We start from the raw sequence: 26,540 nt of genomic DNA, 5'->3' as shown, positions 1-26,540 counted from the left end.
GTTAATTTCTATTGATGCTTCCCACTTGCCATGATTCTTGCCTAATGTGATCCCAAATGAAATTATTCAGGAAACTATGTCCACTGCTCTAAGTTTATAGAGTATTTATGTGGATTTTTTTCTTCATTTAAAAAATATTCACCGTTAGGAGAAAGAATGGGCAAAAATGGGAATTAGATGAGTTTCTCTCGAGCCTCTTCAATCTCTAGCTGTTCCTTCTCTCTGCCTGTAATGGCCTCCTACTGCTCTTTGGAGTTCTGACTCTCAAACTGATTTTCTCTAGTCCTCCTTATAAATCTGCTCTCTGCCTAGTTCTGCTGGAAAGATTCCAGTATATGAATTAGTCACTTGATGTTAATGAATGATAGCAGCTTAAAGCATTTTCTGGCCCAGAGGGATTTGCATTTTGATAAGGGACAATGTCCTAACCCAAAGGATCAAACTGCTAAAGGTAGAATTTAAGTCTTCAGAGATGGCATCAGGGGTCAGAAAGCCTTCTAACCCCATCATACTGACTGCCAGCTCTAAAAGTGCAGAGAACTTTCACTCCCACAATGCTGTCCCTCTTTATCACCATAAATAATCAAGAAGTTATTTTCTATATAAGTCCAAACGCTGACACTGACAAATGCTGAACTCATTATAAAAGGGAAAAATGTCAACACAGTGGCTCTGAATAATTCCAGATTTGGTGGAAGGGGGAGGGAGAAGAAAGGAAAGCAGGAAGGAAGGGACAAAGGCAGGAAAGGAGGGTTGTCAAACAGGGAATGAAAGAAATACTTCTTTAATCTGAATGCTATTATTAGATATACAGAATGCATGTATTTTCAATGCCACTTCTGAGATCAACTGTATGTGTTAATCCAACATTTTTAATAAAATAAAAAAGAGATTGAGTTACAATCTGTGGGGAAGGGGGACTTAAAAGACACAACAAACTTAAGGGCTATTAAATATAATATGTAAAAATTGAAAAACAAATTTTATAATGGAAGCTCTGGCAGTTAGTGTATAACAAGGAATACTAATTTGGACAAACAAGTCCTTCAGGGCTATTTACCAAATTATTATTAATTGAAGTGTATGACCATTTTGTCATTGCTAAGAATAGTGGTGAAACAGTTCTGTATTGTTGAAGAAAGTCAGTAAGAAATGACTTTGCTTAACTGTAGAAGAACTTAGCTGCATGTGTTGAACTCATGACTTCTTTTATCTTTTTTGAAAACAATAAATCACACACTCACAAAATATGCTGCTGGCCTTGGGTTAGATCATGCATACCCTCTTACAGATGTGGGGGAGAGGCTTGAGAGGGCTTAGGAGATGATACCACATCAAAGAAATAAATACAATGAGTTTGCAAACATATGTTACTGCACTGACTCAAGTTTCTTAGCTGAACTTTGAAACTTAATAAAGATCTCATTTTATTTACACTTTAAAAAGAAAATTAATGTTTAACAATTGGAAAGATGAGTTAAAATTTCTCTTAAAGTGAAAAGTTCAGTTCAGAACAGTAAAGATAATATTTATTAATGTGAGTTACCTAGGAAAGAAATTAATCTGTCTCCTCTATCTTTGAAATGAACCAACCATTTCCTAAATCATCCTTTACGCTACTTCTCTATTTCCATCCTCAACCAATTTATGACACTTAGCAAATTAGACACAGATTAACACTTAGACCCTATACAATTATGTAGACACAAGAAAATGTAAGTTATTAGAGAGAAGTTAACAGACACAGAGAATAATATGAATATATATGTATATATGTGTGTGTATACATATATGTATATATGTATACACACACAATTGTTGTCCAGTGAGAGAGACTAGAGATAATGGAGGAGATACAATATTTAAATTCAATATCTGGTTGAAAATTTTTCAGAACTGATGAAAAATATGATTCCACATATAATGAAAGCACACCATATGCCAACAGAATAAATTTTTAGAAATCCATACCTAGACAAGTCCAATGAAACTGCAGAAAATTAAAGATAAAGAGATGGTCTTCAACATAGCCAAAGGGAGAACATAGACCAGCTACAAAGGATGAACATTTGACAGCACTATTTGCACCAGATATAAAGGGAGAAATTGACAATAATACAGTAATAGTAGGGGATTTTAGCACTCCACTTACATCAAAAGACAGATCATCCAGACAGAAAATCAGTAAGGCAACAATGGACTTAAATGATGCAACAGAACAGCTGAACTTAACAGACAGCTACAGGACATTATATCCCAAAACAGCAGCATACACATTCTTTTCAAGTGTACATGGAATGTTCCCCAGGATGGATCACGTGCTAGGTCACAAAACAAGTTGCAACAAACATAAGAGAATAGAAATTACATCAAGCATTTTTTTTTCTGACCTCGACAGTATAAAAGTAGAAATCAATTGCAGAATGAAAAACTGGAAAATAACAAACATGTGGCGCCTCAACAACATGCTACTAAAAAACCAATGGGTCAATGAAAACAAAGAAGAAATCAGAAAATACCTTGAGAGTAATGAAAATGAAAGCACAATACTGAAAATCAATGAGATGCAGCAAAAGCAGTTCTAAGAGGGAAGTTTACAGTGACAGGCCTTCCTCAAGAAAGAAGGAACCTAATCTACCAACTAAAGGAATTAGGAAAAGAAGAAAAAACAAAGCTCAAAGTCAGCAGAAGGAAGGAAATAATAAGGATCAGAAAGAAAATTAAAAAAAGGATCAAAAAACAATAGAAAAGATCAATGAAACCAGTAACTGGTTTTTTGAAAAGATACACAAATTGATAAACCGTTAGCCAGGCTCACCAAGAAGAAGAGAGAAGATCCAAATAAACAAAATAAGAAATGAAAGAGGAGAAATAACAACTGATACCACAGAGATACAAAAAAATCATAAGAGAATGTTATAGTTATATGCCAATAAATTGGAGAACCTAGAAGAAATGGACAAACTTCTAGAAACATAAAGCTTGCCAAGACTGAATCAAGAAGAAACAGATAATTTGAACAGACTGATCAATAGTAGTGAAACTCAAATTGTAATATAAAGCTCCCAGGAAACAAAAGTCCAGGACCAGATGGCTTCACAAGGGAATTCTACAAAGCATATAAAGAACTAATACCTAGCCTTCTCAAACTATTCCTGAAACTGAAGAGGACTAGAACACTCCCAAATTCATCCCATTAGGTCATTGTCACCCTGATACCAAAACTAGACAAAGACATTACAAAAAAACTTATAGGCCAATATATCTGATGAATACAGATACAAAAATTCTCAACAAAATATTAGCAAACTGAATCCAATAATATATAAGATCATACACCACAATCAATTTGGGTTTATTCCAGTGGTGAGAGGATGGTTCAATATTTGCAAATCAATCAATGTGATACACTGTATTAACAAAAAGAATGATAAAAATCACATGATCATCTCAAGAGATGCAGAAAAAGCATCTGACAAAATTCAATACCCATGTATGATAAAAACTCTCAAAGATGGTATAGAGGGAACACATCTCAACATAATAAAGGACATTAATGACAAATTCACAGCCAGCATCATACTCAGTGGTGAAAAGCTGAAAGCCTTTCCACTAAAATCAGGAACAAGGCAAGGATGCCCACTCTTGTCATTTCTATTTAATGTAATATTGGAAGCCCTAGCCAAAGCATTCAAACATGAAAAAGAAATAAAAGGCATCCAAACTGGAATGGAAGAAGTAAAGCTGTCACTCTTTGCATATGACATGATAGTTTGTATAGAAAACCCTAAAATCTCCACCAAAAAACTACCAGAACTAATAAATGAATTCAGTAAATTTGCACGTTATAAGATTAATATGCAGAAATATGTTGTTTTTTTATACACCAATAAAGAACCATCAGTCAGAGAAAGTAAAAAGAAAAATCTCATTTGCAACTAATATCAAAAAGAATAAAATATCTAGAAATAAACTTAACCAAGGAAGTGAAAGACCTATACTTTGAAAACTATGAAACACTGATGAAGGAAATTAAACTTGATACAAAGAAATGGAAAGATATTCTGTGCTCTTGGACTGGAAGAATTAATATTGTTAAAATGGCCAAACTACCCAAAGCAATGTACAGATATAATCCAATCCCTATCAAAATAGCCATGACATTTTCCACAGAACTACAACAAATAATCCTAAAATTAATATGGAACCACAAACAACCCTGAACTGCCAAACAGTCTTGAGAAAAAAAGAACAAAGCTGAAGGTATGACCTTCCCAGACTTCAGACTATACTATGAAGCTACAGTAATCAAAAGAGCATGGTACTGACATAAAAGTAGACATATAGATCCACAGATTGAAACAGAGAGGCCAGAAATAAATCCACACACTTACAGTCAAATAATCTTTGACAAAGGAGGCAAGAATATACAATGGAGTCTCTTCAAAAAGTGGTACTAGGAAAACTAGACTGTTGCATGCAAAGCAATGAGATTAGATATTCCTTCATACCATATACAAAAATAAGGTCTTTAATCCATTTGGAGTTTAATACAAGACCTGACGCCATAAAACTCCTAGAAGGGAAAAGAGGCAGAACACTCTTTGACATAAATTGTAGCAATATTTTTTTGGATCTGTCTCTGAAGGCAAAAAATAAAATAAAATAAACAAACAAATGGGAACTAATTAAACCCAAAAGCTTTTGCACAGCAAAGGAAACCAATGAGAAAACAGAAAGATAATGTACGGAATGGGAGAAAATATTTGCAAATGACAGGACTGACAAGGGGTTAATATTAAAAAAATATAAGTAGCTCATTCAACTAAATATCAAAAACAAAACAACTCAATCAAAAATGGGCAGAATACCTGAATAGATATATTTCCAAAGAAGACACACAAATGGCTAACAGGAATGTAAAAAGATGCTCCACATCACTAATCATTAGAGAAGCAAATCAAAACAACAATGAGATATCACCTCACACCTGTCAGAATGGCTATCAAGAAATCTACAAATAACAAATGTTGGCAAGGATGTGGAGAAAAAGGAATCCTTGTACACTGTTGATGGGAATGTAAATTGGTGCAGCCACTATGGAAAATAGTATGCAGGTTCCTCAAAAAACTGAAAATAGAACTACCATATGATCCAGCAAGTCTACTCCTGGGTATATATCTGGAAAAAAATGGAAATGCCACATTGAAAAGATGCATGTTCATAGCAGTGTTCATAAAAGCACTATTTACAATAGCCAAGATATGGTAGTAACCCAAGTGTCCATAAACAGAGGAATGAATAAAAAAGATATATATGTGTGTGTGTGTGTGTATACACACACACACGCACACAAAATGGACTATTAGCCATAAAAAAGAATAAAATTCTGCCATTTGCAGCAATGTGGTTGGATCTAGACAGAATATCATGCTTAGTGAAATAAGTCAAAGAAAGACAAATACTATATGATATCATACATGAAATCTAAAACAAATAAAGTAAATAAATGTATATAGGAAAACAGATACAACTCACAGATAGAAAACAAGCTCCTGGTTACCAGTGGGGAGAGGGAAGTGCAGAGGGGCAGGCTCCGGTAGGGGATTAAGAGATACAAACTACTATGTGTAAAATAGACAAGGAACAAGGATACAATAAATAGCACAGGGAATTATAACTATTATCTTGTAATAACTTCTAGTGTGGTAAGATCTGTAAAAATACTGAATCACTGTGCTGTATACCTGAAACTAATAGAACACTGAGAATACTTCAATTAAAAAAAAAGATTCTCAGCAATAATAGTGGAACTCATAAGCCAATAAAATAAAATCTTCAAAGTGCTGAGGGAAAATAATTTTCAACATAAACATCAAAACTACCTTTTATGAATGAGGATAAAACAGGAATTTTCATTAAAAAACAAAACAACCAACAAAATAGGGTTTCTAATAATAGGCAGTCACTAAAAGAATATTGAAGGTATATATTTCTTATATGAAGGAAAATTGTCTCAAAAAGACAGTCTGAAATGTAAGAAGAATGGTGAGAAGCAACTGCTTAATAAGCAAAGAAATCTAAATAAATACTGTCTATATAAATAACCATAGTCATCTCTAATGTAGGGAAAAACAAAAGACAGACCATAGGGTAAACAAGAAATTCTAATTGTATTCTAAGATCCTTGTATAGTTTTAGAATAGGATTAGTATGCTGATTAACATTAGACTTCATTAAGTATGCATGTAAACATTCTAGAGCAAGCACTAAAATAACACATATAAGATAACTTCCAAACAATTAGCTGGAAAACAATGGAGTAAGAAAAATACCCTCTGTCAATCCAAAACACAAAGGGGCAAAAAGTGGGCTGGGGATGGGGGAAGAGGCATAGGAAAATTGTAAAGTAAAATGATAAAAATAAGACTAAGCGTATTAGTGATCACAATAATTAAATGATCTTAAATTGCCAATTAAAAGTAGAGATTCTTAGATTGAATATAAAAGCAAAACCAATCATGTCCTATGTGTAAGAGGCATGCCTATAAGAAAATAGAAAAATGGAAAATAAAAGGCTGGGAAAAGCATACCATGTTAATGCTAACCAAGAGAAGGCTGGAGAATATAAAATATTCTTAAAGTAAAAAAGCTTTTGGAAATAGGAAGTATTAGTACATAATGATAAAAAGGGTCAATTCACTAGATGGTTATTTATAATGATAGTTGTAAATTTGTGTGTACCCCCCAAAATAACAACAAAAAATAAACTAGAACTGCAGTTCAAGTTAGTGCTAGTTAGTGCTGTGTGTTAAAACTACAAGAGAAATCACGTTATGATGAAAAATTTCAATACAGTCCTTTAAACTATTAATTAATCAGGCAGATAAAAATAATGAATATGTAAAACATTTGATCACTACAATGAACAGGACTGATTTATTGAACTCTGCATATAACTAGAGATACTGCTTTCTTATCAAGAAACATAAGACATTTTTAAAAAGTCACATATGAAGCCATTAGGTAAGCTTCAAAGCCAAAGTCTGTATACACAGAACATTTCCCCTACCCACAGTTCAAATACATTAGAAGATACTAACCAAAGAATCAATACAAATCTCTGTACTTCTGAATAACTCATAAGTCAAAACATTTTGATGGAAATTAAAATATTTAAATGGAATGATAATGATACATAGAAATGGAACTCAATGAAACACTGCAACCTCCCATGCTTGTGGCAAGCCCATTAAATTAAGGTTAGAAAAGCAGTTTTGTTTAAAAGACAAAATAAGAAACAGATTAACACAGATGTTCAACAAAGTCAAAGTTGTTTCTTTGAAGAACCATTAAAATAGACACGCTAGTGGCCAGACTGATGAAGAGAAAGAGAAGACATAAATTTAAAATATTGGGAATATAAATGAGAACATAACTACAGATACATTGAAGAATTTAAAGATAATAAAAAGATATTCAGAGAAATTATGGCAATAATCTAAAAATTTAGACAAAATGGACTGGAAACATATTCTTACCAAAACTAATCTAAAATATAGAAAATTGAAATAGTCCTAAAATTATGAAAACATTTCAACTGAAAAGTGGGAAAAAGATAAGAACAGCCTTGTCTTAGAAGAGACATAACTGCACATAAATATATTAAAAATGCTTAATTTACTTAGTAATCAGGGAAACACAAATTAATACTAAAACGTTATACATTTTGTTGCTTCTTTGTTTGGCAGAAAGACAAGAAGTTTGACTCTATACACTGCTGCTGCTGCTGCTCTGGTTCGATGCTGACCAGTGTTTAAACTGTTTTAACTGCTTGGGAAAAAAATATTGGCACGATTTTGTAAAACTGAAGCTTTATAACCATAAATTTCAGCAATTCCTTTCCCTGGGCTTATACCTGAGAAACTGTTGCTCATGTGCAAAGAAGATACTGCTGGTAATAACAAAAAATCGTAAGTGTTCATTAGTAGGAGTATAGATAAATATATGTGGCATATTCACATTGGTATTTAGACAGTGATGAAAATGAGTTGATTATAGCCATGACAACAATGATATATTTTTGAATTTAAAAAATAACATTCACAGGAAAAGCAAGTAGTGAAAACTACATGTAGCATATAATTTTATAAAGTTTAAAACCAAGCAAAACTAAGCAATATATTGTTTAGGGATATATACATGCTAAATCATTTTCTTTTTAAATAGCAAAGAAATGATAAAACAAAATTCATTATCTGATAACTGAGCAGGAAATAACAAGCTGGTTAGAGGAGAAGCAAAGTTACGTATGCAATGGTATTAGAATGATTTTAATTCTTTAAAAGGGTGATAGTTTCATGGATATTAATCATAGTATTACTCGTAATATATATTTCAAATATATTTTTGAATGTTCAAAAACTACAGCAGGGTGGGAAGGGACAGACTGGGATTTCAAAATTTGTAGATACTGACAGGCATATGCAGAATAGATAAACAAGATTATACCGTATAGCACATGGAAATATAATCAAGATCTTGTGGTAGCTCACAGTGAAAAAAAAAATGTAACAACGAATATATGTATGTTCATGTATAATTGAAAAATTGTGCTCTACAATGGAATTTGACACAACATTGTAAAATGACTATAACTCAATAAAAAATGTTGAAAAAAAAGTAAAATTAAAAAACCCAAAAACTACATAATATAAAACTGAAAAACAGAATTATATTATTTCTGTGGTTACACTTTTTAAATAGTTCCTTAATATTTACCAAATAAAGTTCTAAGTAATTAGCATAATGTTCTAGATACAACTTCTTTCTGCTATGTTAAGTCATCGCTCTGAAATGTTAGAACAGATTTCTCTGCCTTACAAACACTGCCATGTACTCAGAGTTTAGGCTTGCTGCTTTTCTGTTCTTTAATGAATATACAATATATTTTTATATCCTTGTACCTTTCCTTAAACTATTTCCTCAATAGTTGGGAGGCCATAGTGGGAAGCTCTCACACCCTATAGTGACAGCAAAGCCCAAGACAGTAAGATGAAAAACTCCCTCTTCTTGCCTGGCAAGAGCTCAGCCAGTGAGGGATGGTCACAACTCAGCCAATGAAAAGCCACCATGCTTCAGCCTTTGCATTCCTCCAGTGGACTCTTTGTTTACAACAGCCCTCTCAGCTTTCTTTTCCTCTCTTTACAAGAGTTCTCCTCCCGTTACTGCTCAGGGACTTACACATGGCTTGCCATGGTTGCAGACTCCAAATTTTAATTTCTTTGCTGACCCCAAATAAACCCATTTCTGCTAGAGAAATAACTGGCAGTCAACACACTGCAATCTGCGTTTATCAGATAGGAACTAGCCAAGCCATAAAGTCGAAGCCACTGTCTTTCATACCACAAAGGATAAAGACTACACTAAAGCAATCTGAGAGCAATCGTTCATCAGAAAGTTAGAGTACAGAGCAATGATAAAGAGACCTCCTGACAAGGGCTAGATCAGAGCTAGAATGGGAGGTGCACAGAACAGCATCAGTGGGTCCAATGACCTTAGTAGGAAATTCTAGAATCATTACAGAGTTTGTTCTCTTAGTCTCACCTGACTGAGAGATATTATAAAGAGATGTCTTGACTCAGTAAAGACAAACTGGAAATATATATCAGCTCTTAATTCTTTAGCAATAATATTTTGTGGCATATAATTGTCCTTATCCCATTATGCACCTTCATATAGTTTCAAAAAGTCCCTAAGTTGCCTTTGTACAGCACTGAATTAAGTCCATGTTGCCAAAGATACCTCTGCTCCGTTACTGCAATCAAGATTTTGATTCCCATATGATCAAAGAGCAGCTTTTTATTTTTTTATTTAAAAGAAGGCTCATTTCTGTAAGGATGAGCTGCAAGCTACCATGATGATTTAGTGTGATTCGCAGGAGGCAGTCATTTAAAAATGACACACCAGGTTTGGTGGCCTGAGGCAGTGGGAATGGTCTACCCTGGCAGAAAGGAGTATTTTATCACTGTACAGGCATTATTGAGAATTGACAGTGTGTGGTGATAATACAAAGAAAACCAACTTTTAGTCAGTTTTATTATTTTTAAAATCCTCTTTTAACAAGCATGCCCTTACTGCCCGCATCTGTGATGGCCATTCTCACCCGGACACCACCCCACCTTAGTGTTTACTTTCTGTTTCTCCTATCAGATTGTAACTTCTTTAGGGCATGAAAGAGACCTAAATTGTCTTTGGATCACAAAGCTTAACATTTAGTAGATTCTTAGCATATGTTTGTTGAAGAAAGAAATTCCATGTATTAGGATGTGCTTGGTGATAAGTAACCCAAACATTTAATTTACACTGATACTAACAATGAAGCAGATACACTGATGCACGAGAGAAACTTGGTTTAGTGACCCAACAAACACCCACTTTCTTTTGCCTCTCCACTCTAGTTTCTGGGGTGTCACATCACCCGTATAGACATAAACCGGCTGCTAATCATTTCAAAGGCTACAGAAGTCCCTTCCGTGACTGGAGAAATCAAGAAGGGCAATACCAGAAGCAACCTCATCACAAGAGCAAGGAAGCTCGTTTTCCAAATCTTGTTCTCCATTCTCTTTGCCCCGGCCTGGCTCATGTGCTTGTGCCTGAATCAGTGGCTCTCAGAGCCAGAGAAGAAGGGAGCTCCTCCCAGAAACTGGAAGGAAGACCAGAGTATTTACCAGCTAAAGTGAGAATGGAAGCCACAGTGCCTGCCAAAGGAATAAGGTATAATTTCTTGTATATAGCGGGGTGTGAAGGCAGGTTTTCACTCGGAACAGAGTTTATGTATGATATTGGGCAAAATCCACAAATAATCAAATGGGTATGAACATTCCTAGAAAATTTTTTATCATTTAAATATTTGATTATTTGTATTGCTAATATCTTACTTTTCAGAGTATTTGCAGAAAGATGATCTTATCTGTTCCTTGTTATCATTCAGAGGCAGGCAAGGTATTTCTACTCTGTACCCTTATTACTATATGGGCTATTATTGTAATGCATTTGCAAAATATCTAAAAAATTAATAAAGTTATTCATTATCAAGCCATAATAATATTGTTTTACTTGCCACAGTTGACTTTGATTAAAAGAAAGTCTACAAGAGTTTTATTCAGTATTATTTTGTACCCAAGTGGTGAAAGAAAATTTCACATACTAAGGTATGAGGAAGTCATTCTGGTTTACACACGAGTTAACTTGAATTTTATGCTAACTAAGACAGCCTGTTTGTGGCCTATCAAACACCCACTGTATATCTGCTTTAATTACTAAAGAAAAGGGCACATTGACCAGAAGTAAAGAATGTCCACGTTAAGAATAAAGATTATATGCTTCCCTTCCCGGGACGCCGGTGCTGTCCTCCTTTGATAAGACCCCCTTCCCAGGTGCCAAGGCCAAACTGACTCACTGGGTATATGTTGGCCTGTTGTTTTTGTTTTTTGAAACCTCGAAGAAATGTATCCCTGACTTGTTTAGTGTTCTTTGTTCTGACAAGATATACAACTGTGCTGAAAACCATGTGTCTCTGGAGCCGTTTCTCAGAATAATCTAGGAACCTGTCTGCTGGGCTATAGTCCTCGGTTTGGCTCAAATAAAACTCTTTTCTATTCTTATCACAGATTGTTTACTGCTTGTTTTCACTGACACAAGTTAAGAATGCTAGAGGCCAAAGACATCTCACTCTAAGGTGTTTTTACTGGTGTTCCAGAGCAGTATGTACTAATATTGCTGGGAAAAATAGGTCAAAGAACTCTGGAAATTTTATATTTATACATTAAAATACATGCTTCACTTGCTAGCGTGAAGTTAGGGAGATTGTACCTATCACCCATCTTTACTGTTGCAAAAAGTGGACCCTCCAGAGAAGCTACTAAATGTGTTCCATTTACCCTAATCTTAGTCCCAACACATTGCATCTATAAGTTTCCCCAACAGAATTGCTTTTAATGCAATGTGGACTATACTAAAAAAAGGCTGTTTCACCCTTTATGCATTTATTCCTTCATGCCACAAATATTCACTGAACTCCTCCTATGGGCTAATCTTTGGAATGACAGGGCACTTACAGTCTAGTGATGTGGAGGCTGATCATCAACACACAAATATATCATATGCTAAGTGGAGAAAAACACAATGGAGAAAATAAGTTAGGCTGGAACCTGAAAGATGGGAGAAAAGTGGTAAATACCTGGAAAGTATGTGATTTAAGGGAACACAAATCACTTCCCCATACTTTTCTAAATATGGGAAATAAAACTGTCTGGACCAGAATGCTCTGACAGCAGCTTTCACGGAGAATCCTTAGCACTGGCACTGTGGACAAGTATTTCCTGATTCCCTCTCCACCATCTTCCCCATGCGTTCCCTCTCTGGACTAAGGAAGCTACTACAGATCTTATGGATAGCTCTCTGATCTTTTATCTTAGGGAATTATTTAAATTTTTCATCACAACACCAAGCTGTCCTGTAAGTTACACCAGAGCTATAGCTGAGTTATACATTTAGAAATTACAGTTATTTACAAAAAAGTTAGGAACAATAAGTTAATTTAAAAATCTTCCCATTTGCTAGGGGACAGTTTAGAATCACAGCTAGTTTATCCTTTATCATACGCCCCCAATTGTTACAGCTTAGGCAGCTGAAAGAAAAAAAAAAAATCCAACCTTGAGTAAGAAGGGCAGGGGGAATAGAGTCTGGGAATCTGAATCGGAATTAACCATCAAGAAACTGAAAGATAGGGTTGGTTGAGCTTAGGGAGACAGACTATTTCACGTCTAACCATACAGGAATGACTGCTTATAATACTGTCTTAATAGTTAAACATTTCAATCCAAGAGCTATCGAGGGAAACCTGGAAAGACAGTGAATGTCAGAAAATGGAAGATGTCAAGGATACATGGAGTTCAAAGATAATTGTTTCTTGGTTTCAAACATAGACAAGAGTTGGTCCTGCAGTGGAAAGTACACAAACAACAAGGCAATCAGAAGGGCGAGTTCTACTTTTCTCTGAAACTTTTAGCTATTCTGAAAGGCTGAGAAATCTTGAGGTGTTATTTGAAATCTCTCTTTACAAAGGTTTGAATTGTAACCCTGCCTGCCTGGAGAGGGATTCGTAACTATTTTTCGTTTGCATATCCATGAATGTGTGTCTCACACAGAAGATACATTAAGGGTTATTTGAGATTGAAAGAAGAAAGAATATAAAAGGAACACCACTGTAGTAACTTCTTTTTAAGGAAATTATCACTTGAAAAAAAGCTATAGGTGAAACTGACCCCAGCTTCAGGATATCTGCTGAGGGGGTCCTATCATTCTCATTGTGTTCCTCATGAAGTCTGATTTTACTACATCTAAACAATGAATTTGATCTGATCAACTGGTTTGAATTTTTCACTCATTAACCCACATCCATATATAGTTGCATCTAACCAAGAAAGATTGCCTATCAATTAGGAATGTTGCCTCTCTAATTTTTTTAAATTGAAGTACAGTCAATTACAATGTGTCAATGTCCCAGTCATGCATATACATACATATATTCATTTTCATACTTTTCCATTAAAGGTTATTATAAGATATTGAACATAACTCCCTGTGCTGTACAAAAGAAACTTTAAAAAAATCTATTTTCATATATAGTGGCTAACATTTGTAAATCTCAAACTCCCAAATTTATCCCTTCCCATCCCCTTTCTCTGGAAACCATATGATAGTTTACTGAGAGTCTGTTTCTGTTTTGTAGTTGAGTTCATGGTGTTTTTTGTTTGTTTGTTTTAAGATTCCACATATGAGTGATATATGGTATTTTTCTTCCTCTTTCTGGCTTACTTAGAATGATGATCTCTAGGTCCATCTGCCTCTCTAATTTTTTATATTATTTACATTCCCTAAAATGAATGGAATTTTGTTCTTTTTGAAACATTTTCTTACTGTGGAGGGTATAGGTCAGTGGTAGAGCACATGCTTAGCATGCATGAGGTCCTGGGTTCAATCCCCAGTACCTCCATTAAGTAAATAAATAAATAAACCTAATTACTCCCGCCCAAAATAAAATAAAATATTTATTTAAAACGTAAACTTAAAAAATTTCTTATGAGTTATCCTATTAGTTCCTGATGGAATATGGAATTTCTTTTATTTTGTATTGTGGTAAAAAACACGTAACATAAAATTTACCACCTTAACCATTTCTGGGTGAACAGTTTGGCAGTGTTACGTATATTCATATTGTTGTGTAACAGATCTCTAGAACTTTTCATCTTGCAAAACTGAAACTCTATACCTACTGAATAACAACTTTTCCATTCCTCCTCCCCTCAAACTCTGGCAGCCACCATTCTATTTTTTGCTTCCAAAAGTTTGGCTACATTAGATGAAAGATATGAATGCAGTCATGCAGTACTTGTCTTTTTGTGACTTGCTTATTTAATTTAGCATAATGTCCTCAAAGGTCATCCATGTTGTAGCATATGTCGAGTCCATTCTTTTTAACAGCTGAATAATATTCCATAGTATATGCACCATGTTTTGTTTATCCATCTGTCAATGGGCATTTAGGGAGCTTTCACCCCTTGACTATTGTGAATAATTACATAGATTTTCTTACAACCCTGACTGTGTCATTTTAGAATTCAAGTGCAAGTGCTGACAGCTGATGCTACTGTCATTATAAGTTCTCTCTAGTCTCCCTCTAGTGAAGGCTTCTTGAGATGAGCAGAGGAAACATGGGAATCTCAGGCTCAGAAGTCTTAGCATAAAGCTTTGGGAGTTTATAATCATGAAGCCTTTATTGGTCAATTCATGGACTTTCCAATCTGGGAAAGGTGTCTAGTTTAATCAATCACTTTATATTTAAATTTCCTTTCCAAAACTCTTGCCAAGTGTTCTTCTGACCCATGCTAGTATTTGCAATGATGGATTAAGTCTGAAGCACAACTCCTACCCCTGGATTGCTCTGGCAGAGAATTCTTCAAGCTAAGCTGACACGCAGCTCCAGTTCGCTCTACTCTGCTATGGAATGATGTTTGTGTCCCCCAGAAAAGTCGTATGTTGAAACTCTAATGAGATGGCATTCAGACATGGGGCCTTTGGAAGGTGATTAAGTCATGAGGGTGAAATTTCCATGGTGGGTCCTTATAAGAGGAAAAAGAGAGCTAGTCCTCTCTGTTCTCCACCATGTGAGGATATAAGGAGAAGATGGCCAACAGCAAACCAAGAAGAGTGTCCTCATCAGACACCAGATCTGCCAGCACTTTGAGCTTGGACCTTCCAGCCTCCAGAACCATGATAAACATGTGTTCTTTAAGCCACTTAGTCCTTGGCATCTTGCTATAGCTGCCTGAACTGACTAAGACATACTCTTTGGACTCTTGAGGAACATATCATAGAATCACAGAATGTCAACGAACCCTGGATACAGTCTCTTCAAGGCCCCCTCTGAACAGAGACTCATTTCACTTCTTTCAGGGCAGCTCTTCAAATCTCTGAAGACAGGACCATATTAAGGCTTCCCTTCTCCAGGCCAAGATCCCTCTTCAACTGAAGTGGTTACGAGCCCTTTACCCTTCAAGTTGCTCCTTTCTGATCACTCCCCAAGTGGCCTGTATTCCTTGTAAACTGTAAGACTCAGGACTGGACAGTACACAGCCTTTCACACTGATGATGACCTACTAATCCACACCTTTTGAATATAATCACTTGACTAGCTATGAATTCAGTGAATACTGATGAAGAGCTCAGGCTCTGTGATCAGGAAGACTTGAATTTAAAGCCAAGCTCCTTTTAGTTATGTGACACAGAGAAATTAACTGATCTATTAAGCCACTGTTTCCTCATCCATTTAACAGAGATTACATAGCACCTACCTCACATTAAAGAAGGCAAATAAAGTACTTAGCACAATACCTGGTGCACAGTAAATACTGAATTAATGCCAGTTCCTGTAAGTCCATACTTTCCCACCTATTCAAAATTGCCTTTAGGAAAGACAAGGAGATCTAAAGAGTTAAAGGGGGAAATAATGACTGGAATAATAGATATTTTTATTTGCACTGCTTATAAGGATACTTATATCAATGGGAAGAGCAGATATCATTAACTGTTTTAACCCTGTAAAAGGGATTTGTTAGAATGAGTTATTTGGTTTTGTTCTGTTTGTCATCCTAACACCTGAAATTTATCTTAATTGAGTTCATGCAATTCTTTGAATTTATTAATCCAGTTCAACAACAATCTGCTAATTCTGCATGAACAGTAGAGTTAACTGGATTTTAGACTGTTCTCTCCTTCTCCTGTCAATACTACTTTGAACCCCCAGTGCATTCTGAAGGAGTCTTGTATGTAGTACAGAAGACGACACGTTGATGAACTCTTCCCTGGCATGCTGGATTATCTTTTCACATAACCCTTTCTATACCTGGGCTATACTGGCATGCTAGTCATATCTTGAATGATACAGAATTTTTTTTAATATGGCACTAAAATATATTTTTGGTGTTGATTTTCCATTTCATATGTCTCGAGACATGGTTATATAGTGAAAAGCACGTGGCTTCAGAGTTGCTAGTGTGGGATCTGAAGTTAGTCCGCTATGGTTCAAATCCTGGAGCTTCCACCCACTAGTTCTGTGATTGGACAGATTATTTTACCAGTGTACCCTTTGGTTTTTCATCAGTGAAATGGATGTAATAATATTACCTACTTCAGAGAGCTGCTGTAAATGAAATAAAGTACATGAAATGCTTAGTTCAGGGTCTGGTTCAATAAATGTTTCTTCTCCTCCTTGGTCTTTATCATCACCATCATCATCTGGATTCATGGATGACTCTAACACTTGCTAGGTGACCAGTGGCACTTATTCCTCCATTTGCTTATTACCTTTATAAAAGGTATAGTTGTAAATACTTCATAGGATAATTGTAAGATTAAATGAGATAATATGGCTAAAGCACTAGGAACAGAATGGAGGCTCAACCATCATCCATTATTTCTTTCTCGTCGTTTCTTCAACCCTTTTTTCATTCTTTACTGATATAGCTCTATCTCTATCTATTTTTTTAAATGGAGGTACTGGGGATTGAACCCAGGACCTTGCACATCCCAAGCCCAAACTCTACTACTGAGCTACACCCTCCCCCTTGTATCTATGTACATCTGTGAAATATATGTAGAAGAAATGTGTTTGTTACCCTATTTTTGCACAAGGAGATTTGAGCCAGGGAACATATTTTTCAAATATTATGCTACATATTACCAAATATAAGCAGTCCCTGCAAAGACAGCAAGGGTAGAAATAGATTGGAATTAAAGCTCTCATTGCTCTTGCTCTGTGGTTGGTCCACTGAGATGCTAAGCTGCTATTGGGGCATGGGGTCTCTAGACAGTCTATTGGAATTTCATCTGCCAAATGCTGGAGTTAGCAGAGACCAAGGAAATATATTAAAAAGGCATGGGTCCCAGAATTTATTGGAAAATCCAAAGTAATAAAAGAGGAAAATGTGATATAACCAGGGGCTCTTCATACTATCATTTTTCACCTTTGCCACATCCTCTCTAGCTGACCTAAGCTATTTCTCAGTGTGGTTTTGGAAATCAGAAGGGGGGATTTAATGCCTTGCTTGAGCAGGCTTTCATTTGGCTCAGGCTGATTTATATTTAAGATTGTATTCCTTTCTCCAGAGACAGTTGGAACATTGTTGGAGTGATTGTTTAACAATATAAAGTCATGTGCAAACTCAGTTACTTGAAGAGTGAGTGAGAAAACGATGGCGCATAAGCAGAAAGGGAAGAGAAACGAAATACTGCACATATTAGAAATAGAAGGGGCTGAAAAATGGCAACTGTTTGTGAGAGATTTGAAAATAGTTGCAAATCAAGCAAAGAAAGATAGATTGAAAAACACATATAAGAGAGAAAAATCAGAAGAATCAAAGGTGCAGAAACAACACAATAAAAAAAGTCAACTAACTTGAAATACATTATGCTGTCTCTCCTCTTTACATTATCTGCTTGACTGAATACAAAAGAGGTCCAGGAATGATGTTGGAGGAACTGGGTTATTAAAGAGAAGGGAATTTTAAAAGAAAGTCTTTCATAAGTCATTCTCATTTCTCTAAGATCCATATTTGAATACTTTTAAACAGGGCTCATTGGAGCCATTGGGACGGCCTGCATAACTTGGTGCCTTCAGGAATAAATTCATCGTGCTGTTGATTTCCTGACCAAGGACTCACATGGTGCATGGGACTCTCACTCATATAATTAGTGTTTTGCTGATGTCTGAGTAATCTCTGAAGTTTTCCCACACGTTTGGACCATGTCACCAACAACTGAAAAACTGCTATTGCATTAGAGAAATAATGACCTGGAAATTGCTTTAACTTGATGTTACAGTAGCAGCCACAAGCAAATAAACTTGTAAACTAGTAGAAAATGAGATCAAAGACCATTGTTTCTTTTTTTTTTTTTTTTTCCTCCTTTCCATCCCTGCTTGGGTGAATGAAGACTGGATCAACATATGTTTACTTCCTCACTGGCTGGCTCTAAAAAATATCACAGGGGAGTTTATTCTGCAGAACACTCCCTGAACTCACGTTTCTGAATCTTTGTACAAAACCATAATTTTTATAGACCCATAAATATGACTCTCAGGTGTCAATAAACCAATGCGTTAAATGTCCTGCCTGTGCACAAGGCGGAGTGACGGTGCCTAAGAACTTGAGCAGCCCTGGCTCTTCTCTGACTCCCTGTATGACCCTGAACTTACACTGCCTGCTTTTTTACTTTCCTGGCCTTGCGAGCCAGGTAATTATTACTTAGGTTAAACCAGGAAATGGCAAAATGCCTGGTGCACTCAGGTGGATGTTAGTCCAATAACATCACCATGCCAGTGGCCCGTGCCTCACACACTGGGGGAGGGGAGGGAATGACAGCATCTCATGCATCCTATCAGTCACCACAGCAGCTCCCCTCAGGACCATCGGCGGCACACAGAGCACCCCCGTCAGCCTCATTTGTGGAAACCAGAGCCAAAGACGAATAGCTCCGAAGAGCGTTGCGCTTGAGAGTAGCACGCTGTTCCCGAGCTCTTACGCTGACTTAGCAGCAGCCAGCTTTGCACTCTTGGCACATCATCTGAAATCTCTCTGTGCCTCTTCTGTTAGCATATCAAATAAAGACAGTATGTCTTTACGGGATTATGGCAGTCAAATTGTGTTTGATTGGATGGAATTTAGTAAGTCAGAAACCATTTAAACAAATGAGGTACCAAGAGATAGGTGACTATAATGGTTAAGAGCACACTGGAGCCAAAATTCCTGATGAGAAACATCTCAACTTCCTGATGAGAAACATTCCTGATGAGTGTCAGTTATATAAGTGAATGTGTAGGTGCCCACAGGCTCCCTGCTGTGCCTGCCTTCAGGGACCCTGCTAGTAAGAAAACCAGGCCCTCTTCCCACCCGCACCCAACAACTCTCCTAAAACTGCCTTCACAGGGGTCTTGGATAAGCCTGCTTGTGGCTAGACCCAGTGGACCCTTTTCCGTCCAGCTCTGTCATTCACCAGCTGTGTGACTTCCCTTTGCATTACTCTTTTCACATAGAAAATGGGAATAAGAATAGTTTCTAATAATGGTGGGTGCATGACACTGTACATTTGTCCAAACCCACAGCATGCAGAGCATCAAGAGCGTGCCCTAATGTAAACCATGAATTCTGGATGATAACAATAGGTAAGGGTAGGCCTATCAGTTGTAACAGGTGGCCACTCGGGTGGGGGATGCTGATGAAAGGGGAGGCCATGCCTGTGCAGGGACAGAAGGCATGTGAGAAGCCTCTACACTTTCTGCTCAATTTTGCTGTGAATCCAAAACGGCTCTAAAAAATAAAGTCTATCTGAAAATAAAAGAAAAACAGTATCTATCTCACAGTTATGAGGATTTTTAAAATGCAACATATTTAAAGAGTGTATACCATCCCCAACATACAGTAAACACTCAAAAAGTGTTGACTGTTACCACGGCACCGTTTTCATGAATCTCTCTGGGAATATTCTTTCCTCCTTCTTTTTTCTTTTCACTCAGTTACCTTCAGTGTAGGGCCACGACAGATCACTGTTATGTCGACTGAGCACCAACTCTTCATGTGCAAGAGAAACACCTTCCATTAAAGAACACTCTGCTTTGCTTACACGAAGTAACTAACTAATTCAACTGATCCACGGGCCTCCCTTTTCCATCTCTTTCCCCCACTTGTTCAGTTATGGGCCTCCCACCAAACTGACCACGTGTTAGTTCTACACAGAAACACCAGGGATTACAGTGGAAGCAGCTGTTCTGCTGAAGTTACACCCACACCACTATCAGATTCAGCAGTTTCCAGCCCAGTCACTTTTTTCCAGGTGGAGTTAAATCCTTGCCAGTGGTAGGTGTTACGCATGTCAGCTTCACTGCTATGGGAAGGCTCACCAGGACTTAATTCTGGCCATCTGCTGGAAGTTTAACGCTGTAATTGTCTGAAGTTGAGTGACGTGAATCCAAATAAGCTCAATTTCTAATTATGTCAGGACTACTCACAACTCTTACTGGTTTTGTTTTGTTTGTTTTTAACGTGGTGCCTCCAAATGAGATCTGATGGAAAGTTTTACCATAATATTTTACAATATCAATAAAGCTTACCCACATGTCCAATTTACAATTTTATACCTCTTAATGTATTCTACTCTTGGGTACACTGGCTGTGTGTTCTGAGTTTATAGAAGTATTCAGATCATAAAACATATATTCTAATTAAAGGCATTTTGCATTTGTTTTATAATGGCATCTGGTTTGACACTGAACTTACAGAGTTTTTGTTCTTGGCCATATTTATCTAGAAAAGCCTTATGTTAGTTGCAATATTATGGATAAAACACTGACCTTCCAAGTGCGTACAGCAAGACTAAACAAGTGTTTCACCAAATCATTGTAGGTCAAAAGGAAATTCAAAGTTTGTTGAGTAAGTTTTAAGGGCTGAGGAAAGAGGAAAAGAAAAATCTTGGGAAAAGACATTTGACAGTTAGGGCAAAGGGCCTGGGAGCAAATCGACTTAAAGGTAGAGAACCACCAGGCATCGCTGTTCTGACTTTGAGGCCTTAGCCCAGGAGTTTTTATAAACAGAAAAGAAAGTAGAACAGAAAAACAGAGGGGCCTTGAGACGGAAGACTTTAATTTTAAATCATGTTGTGTAAATGGGAGATGTCTGTAGTGAAACAGACTGGTTTCCTTCCTGCACTAGAGGGTGCCCTCAAACAGCCCGAGAAAACAGTCACATGAATCCTGACATTTTGAAGAAGGATGCATTCGGAGGAGACAGAGTGGTGGCAATGTTGCAAAACAAAAGATGCTGTAATTACCAACTCATTTGCAACAACAGCAGCAACACCAAGGTAAAAGTGAGTAATCCTGACTCCATATGGTGAGAGAATTGTTCAAATGCAGGAAGGAAGGGAAAGTGCCTGGTTAGCCTTGGACACTGGTGACCTTGGGGATACTGCGGAGATGGAGCTTCTAAAAACTGAGAGTCAGAGAAAGACAGAGTCTGGCACGCACAGCAAGCATTCAATACATATTTAGAAATGAAGGAATAACTGAAGCTATGTGTACCATCAGTGGGAACAATACTAGCTCACATTTATTGACTACTAATTAGGGGCCAATTTTTGTTAACTCATTTAGGCATTCCACAGATGAAAAAAAACGGAGCTTCTGAGAGATTACCCAATTTAATGCAACTACTCATTGGTGCAGCTGAAATTCTAACCTAAGGTTGATTACAGAACCGGACATCTTAATCCCTGTGGTTTAGTGGTGAAGACTGTGCTCTCTGCAGCCCTGTTTCCTAGGTTCAAGTCCCCAGCCCTACCACTTACCAGCTTGAGTGATTCACATAATCTCTTACAACTCTGTTTCCTCACCTGTAAAATGGAGATGATAGTAGTTGCTATGGATTGTTAATGTTATCCCCCCAAATTCATATGTTGAAGCCCTAATCCCTAATGTGGTAGGATTTTGAGATGCAATCTTTGGGAGGTAATGAGGTTTAGATGGGGCCATAAAGATGGAGCCCCAGTGGCAGGATTAGTGTCCTTACAGGGAGAGGAAGGACCCTCTCTCACCTTGCCATGTGAAAATATGGGGAGAAAGCAGCTGTCAACTAGGAAGAGGATCCTCACCAAGAACTCAGTTATGCTATTACTCTGATCTCAGGCTTGCAGCCTCCAGAACTACAGGAGATAAACAGTTGTTTAAACCACTTTGTGTACAGTATTCTGTGAGAGCAGCCTGAGCTAAGACCCTAGTACTTCCTTTCATGGGTTTGTTATGATGATTAATTGAGACAGTATTTGGAAAGCACTGAGTAGAAAGTATGGTGTATTGTAAGTACAATAAATGTGCGCTATTACCATCTTTAAAAGCACCAGCTACTGCTTTTGTGTGTATTGCCTTCATGTTAAAAGGAACAAAATGACACATGTTTGACCCAAACTGACAGTTGGAACATCTTTCTAGACACTGGGATTTATTCTCTTACATTTAAATAATAACACATATTTTCTATCCATAATTTCTTACGTGGAAACCCAGGGACTAGGGAGGCAGCACTGAGTGACATGAAGGGATGAAGCTTGGAGCCAGAAAGCCTGCTTCAGTCTCAGCTCTGGGAGTGGCCCTGCAGCCTCTGACAAACCAGTTATAAAGCCTCAGTTTCCATGTTGGTAAAAAAATTCTGAGTAATACCCCTTTCTCAGGTGATGATGGGTTTGAAAGTATTTTGTAAACTGTAAAGCACTATACAAATATTAGTTATTATGTTAACACAGTGAGAAGGTTTGAAAAAAAGCAAGAAAACACCACATTGCTAGCAAAGTTCGAAGAGCTTTCTAATTTGGGGATTGCTGCCGGCACCATTAAGAACTAAGACACACTGTACTAAATTTAGCTTAAAACAAACAATAAAAAAGGAAATGTGATTCAACCTGAAAAAAAGATGTATCTTGTTATACATGAAGAAAGGAGCCTGAAATAGATTCAGAGGTACCTGGAGAGCAACATAGTGGATGAGCAACCCAGTGGTTATATAGTAAATCAGAAAATAGATTTGAGCTTTTACACTGTCATGCAGTATTTAAAAGGGCAATTCTATTTTAGGCTTTTATCAAGAGACAATGGGCTCCTTTCTTCCTTTTTGGAGCTTGGACAATGCTGGCCTAGCCCCCTTCTGGGCACTGCAGGTCAGCTACATTCACCACACACACACACCCTTAGGAGTGTGTCTATGAAGAAGGCATAGGTCTGATTGGAGGAGGAAGACGTGGGGAGGGCTTGGCCACCACCCACAGCTCTGCAGATCAGTGGAAGCCCTTTGTATGGTTCTCTCAAAGGGATTTTGCCCACTTCACTTCTGTACGTGATTCTTCTGGATCTGCTTGAATCTGATCTATCTGTATAGTACGCAGATCAGAAAGAGGAGACCATTGAGAATACATTAGAAAGGATGGATGGATATGGTGATTGATAAAAAGGAATCATAATATTTGCTAAGGCAACAGGTTAATTTCATTTATTAAAGATTTAAAGAAAAGCCCTTAATAATAGGGAGAGGGAAAAATAGGTGGATGAGACAGTTTTTACTCTGAAGATTCCATAGTTGTCCCTGATGAGGTGTTCCTGTCCACAGGTCCAGCCGGTCACCCTCCTCTTATGATTATATTCACTGAGCCAGAGCTTCAGGGGCCTACACACTCCCTCCACTTTGCCACAGTTCTTCCCTAATTCCCCAGCATCATCTTTGTGTTTATTATTTGTACCTGCCACTTTACAGCAGAGAAAGGGTAGTGGTGAGGGTGTTAGATTATGTGTGCTGATCAGCTGAATCCCTAGGGTGTATTAAGACAGCATCCTTCATCATTCTTCTTAGCACCTGTCACCACCTGCCCATTCAACAAGCTCATCTTCTAATGGTTCAAGTGGTGTGACAATGGCCATTGCCAGGGGATAATGCTGAACCAGTGTGCTAAGGTGTGCTAAATACTTACAAAGGGGTACTGTTTGAGGGTCTCAGGAACACTATGGATCAGGGCTAGAGGACAGGCGGCAAGGTCTCTGTGGGGGGTGCTTGAGCACAGGAGTGGGAGCCATGCCTGGCAGCTAGATACCAAACGTCCCTGTCCCACCACCGTCCAGTCCAGGGAACTTAGGACACCCCCGGGTACTTTAAAAGAGGACCTTTGGGTATTGTGGGGATAGCGAGGACAACTTTTGACAGTTTGGACCTGGCAGTAAAAATGAAGTTCTCAAATTGGGATAGAGCAGGATGGGTGTTCACTTTTCGATTTTTTTTAGAGTGGATCTGTAACACTTTAAAAATAAGAAAAACAATATTAAAAAGAAAACAAAAGCCCTATACCATGAGGCAAAAGAGCATTCTATATATCTACCAAAGGCTACTTGCTGAATATTTTAAAAGAATGAGGAAGACTTTTCATCAATGGTGTCACATCATGGGTCAAACACTAGCTGGCTGGTCAAGTAAGTGCTTCGCCCTTAGTTCTCAGAGTCCTGGGACTTTGAAATTAGAAGAGGCTGAAGATTAAGTGAAACTAGAAAATGAGGTTTAAAAGTGTGAACAAAAAGCTGATGGAGATAATCACATCTAACTCCCAAGGGACAAAGCCTAAATCCATCACTTGCAAAACTTTCCTTCACACTGGCTCTGGGGCTTTGCGTTGTTAATGATATCTCTTAAGCTCAAAAAAGGCACAGATGCCTTGTTCTGGTCAATGAGCTTCTGGCCTAGAGCAAATCATTGTGATTTAATTGTCTGTTACCTGGTACAAACAGGTTAGATGTTTATGATGATATAGCCTTATTCCTGCACTCAATCAGTCGGTTTGTAAAGGACATACATCTTCTCTACTCTCAGTCAAAGGTGAATGAACTTGTGACACAGAAATGATAGAGTGCCTAAAATCAAAGAGATATTAAAGACCAAATGCCAAATGATGCTTACATATAAATAGCAATGAATTTAAAGATGCCTGAAATTGCTGTAGACTGCACTTTGCCTTGCAGAATGTGCTGGGTGTAGAGTCAGATAGACCTAAAGATGAAACTGCCTCTGCCACATGCTAGTCGTGATAAACGGAACATAGTATTAACTTCTTGGAGTCTTGGTTCTCTTGGCTATAAATTGGGGGATAATGATATCTATCTCATGGGGATGTTGTGAATGTTAATCAGACAAAGTATCTAAACTACGAATCCAGTGCCCTTCATAAATCTAGTCATTATTGTTCTTTGATGCTACATCATCAAATGTGAATTTTGTCACATTGCAAGTCTACAAGTGAAAGATGCTCTGGGGCGAGGTGATTTCTCCTGTCATCATTAAATCATGCTTACTGTTTACTCTTAAGGTGAGTTTTGGCTACTGCTTTGTCTTGGGCTGAGCAATGTGCCTGGACTAGTGGAGGCCAAGCCAGGAGCAGAGGCAGTTGTTCAGATTCCTGAAAAGAAAAGGCTGCCGCAAAGAAAGAAACAGGTAGGGAGTAGGGTTGTCAATATTAATTTGCAGCATTAGTCCCCTAGGTATAAAAAACATAGGCACCATGTCAAGAAACAATCACAGCAAGACTCAGAAAAAAGCTTGATTTTCTAGAAATACTTGGAAGTAGGGCAGGCCTAAGCTGGCAAAACAGGCTGAAAAATGATGCCCTGAGATGAGCACCCTGGATAGCTCCAAGGGAAGCCATTTCTTCCTCCATGAAAAGGTGGCATCTCAGGATTATTCAGAGTAATTTTACAGAGAAGCCAACATCTTTCTGCCTTAAAGGACCAAGGTCTATTAAGGCATCTTTGATCCTGAACACCAGAGGAAATTTTTACCCATTCAGTATTTCTAAATATAAGTCAGCAATAGCATAATATCTGGACAGAACTGTTCAGAAGTGGTTCTCCCTTGGAGAGAAGGAGATCTACTGTGACCTTAATTGGTCTGACTTGGGGTTGCTCTTTCATTCTTGGAGATCCTGAACAATTCCTGGTTCTATCAGGAAGGTCTCTACCTCCTGTAACACTAACACAGTGCTGGCATTTAGGGTCAGTGGTGGGTCAACTATAGAATGTTTCAACTCTGGGAGATCATGAGTGTGGGAGAGGGATCCCATAGTGAGGCCATGTTTATCCCAGTCCATTAGATAGTCAAGCCACATGGCTGCTAAGTGTTCATAAAGGGGTGGCTATAAATCCTGCTCTACTTTCTGTGTATCCTTGGGAAAGTCATTTGATCCTTCTTACTGTGTTTTTTTACCTGAAAGATAAAGGAATTGAATGATGATATCTGAGGGGAGATAAGAAGTTCCATTATAAAAGATGAAATAATTTGGTTTAAAATTATTAGTTCAGAGACTCCAGAGATGCAAAATATATCCCCGAGGAAAAAGACAACAGC

General features: G+C 37.4%; 1 protein-coding gene and 1 non-coding gene across 4 annotated transcripts in view; both read right to left on the bottom strand.

Moving 5' to 3' along the window:
- The window catches only part of B3GALT1 (beta-1,3-galactosyltransferase 1), a 490,600-nt gene that overhangs the window by 101,046 nt on the left and 363,014 nt on the right, over nt 1–26,540 (bottom strand). The window lies entirely within an intron of this gene.
- On the bottom strand, nt 17,114–17,186 carry TRNAP-GGG (transfer RNA proline (anticodon GGG)). The gene has a single exon. It is a non-coding gene; the product is annotated as a tRNA-Pro (tRNA).

This window comes from Camelus bactrianus, chromosome 5, assembly GCF_048773025.1.
Source record: "Camelus bactrianus isolate YW-2024 breed Bactrian camel chromosome 5, ASM4877302v1, whole genome shotgun sequence".
In the NCBI taxonomy this organism is placed as follows: domain Eukaryota; kingdom Metazoa; phylum Chordata; class Mammalia; order Artiodactyla; family Camelidae; genus Camelus; species Camelus bactrianus.
The sequence above is the reverse complement of the archived record's forward strand: the minus strand, read 5'-3'. Positions and strand labels throughout refer to the sequence as shown.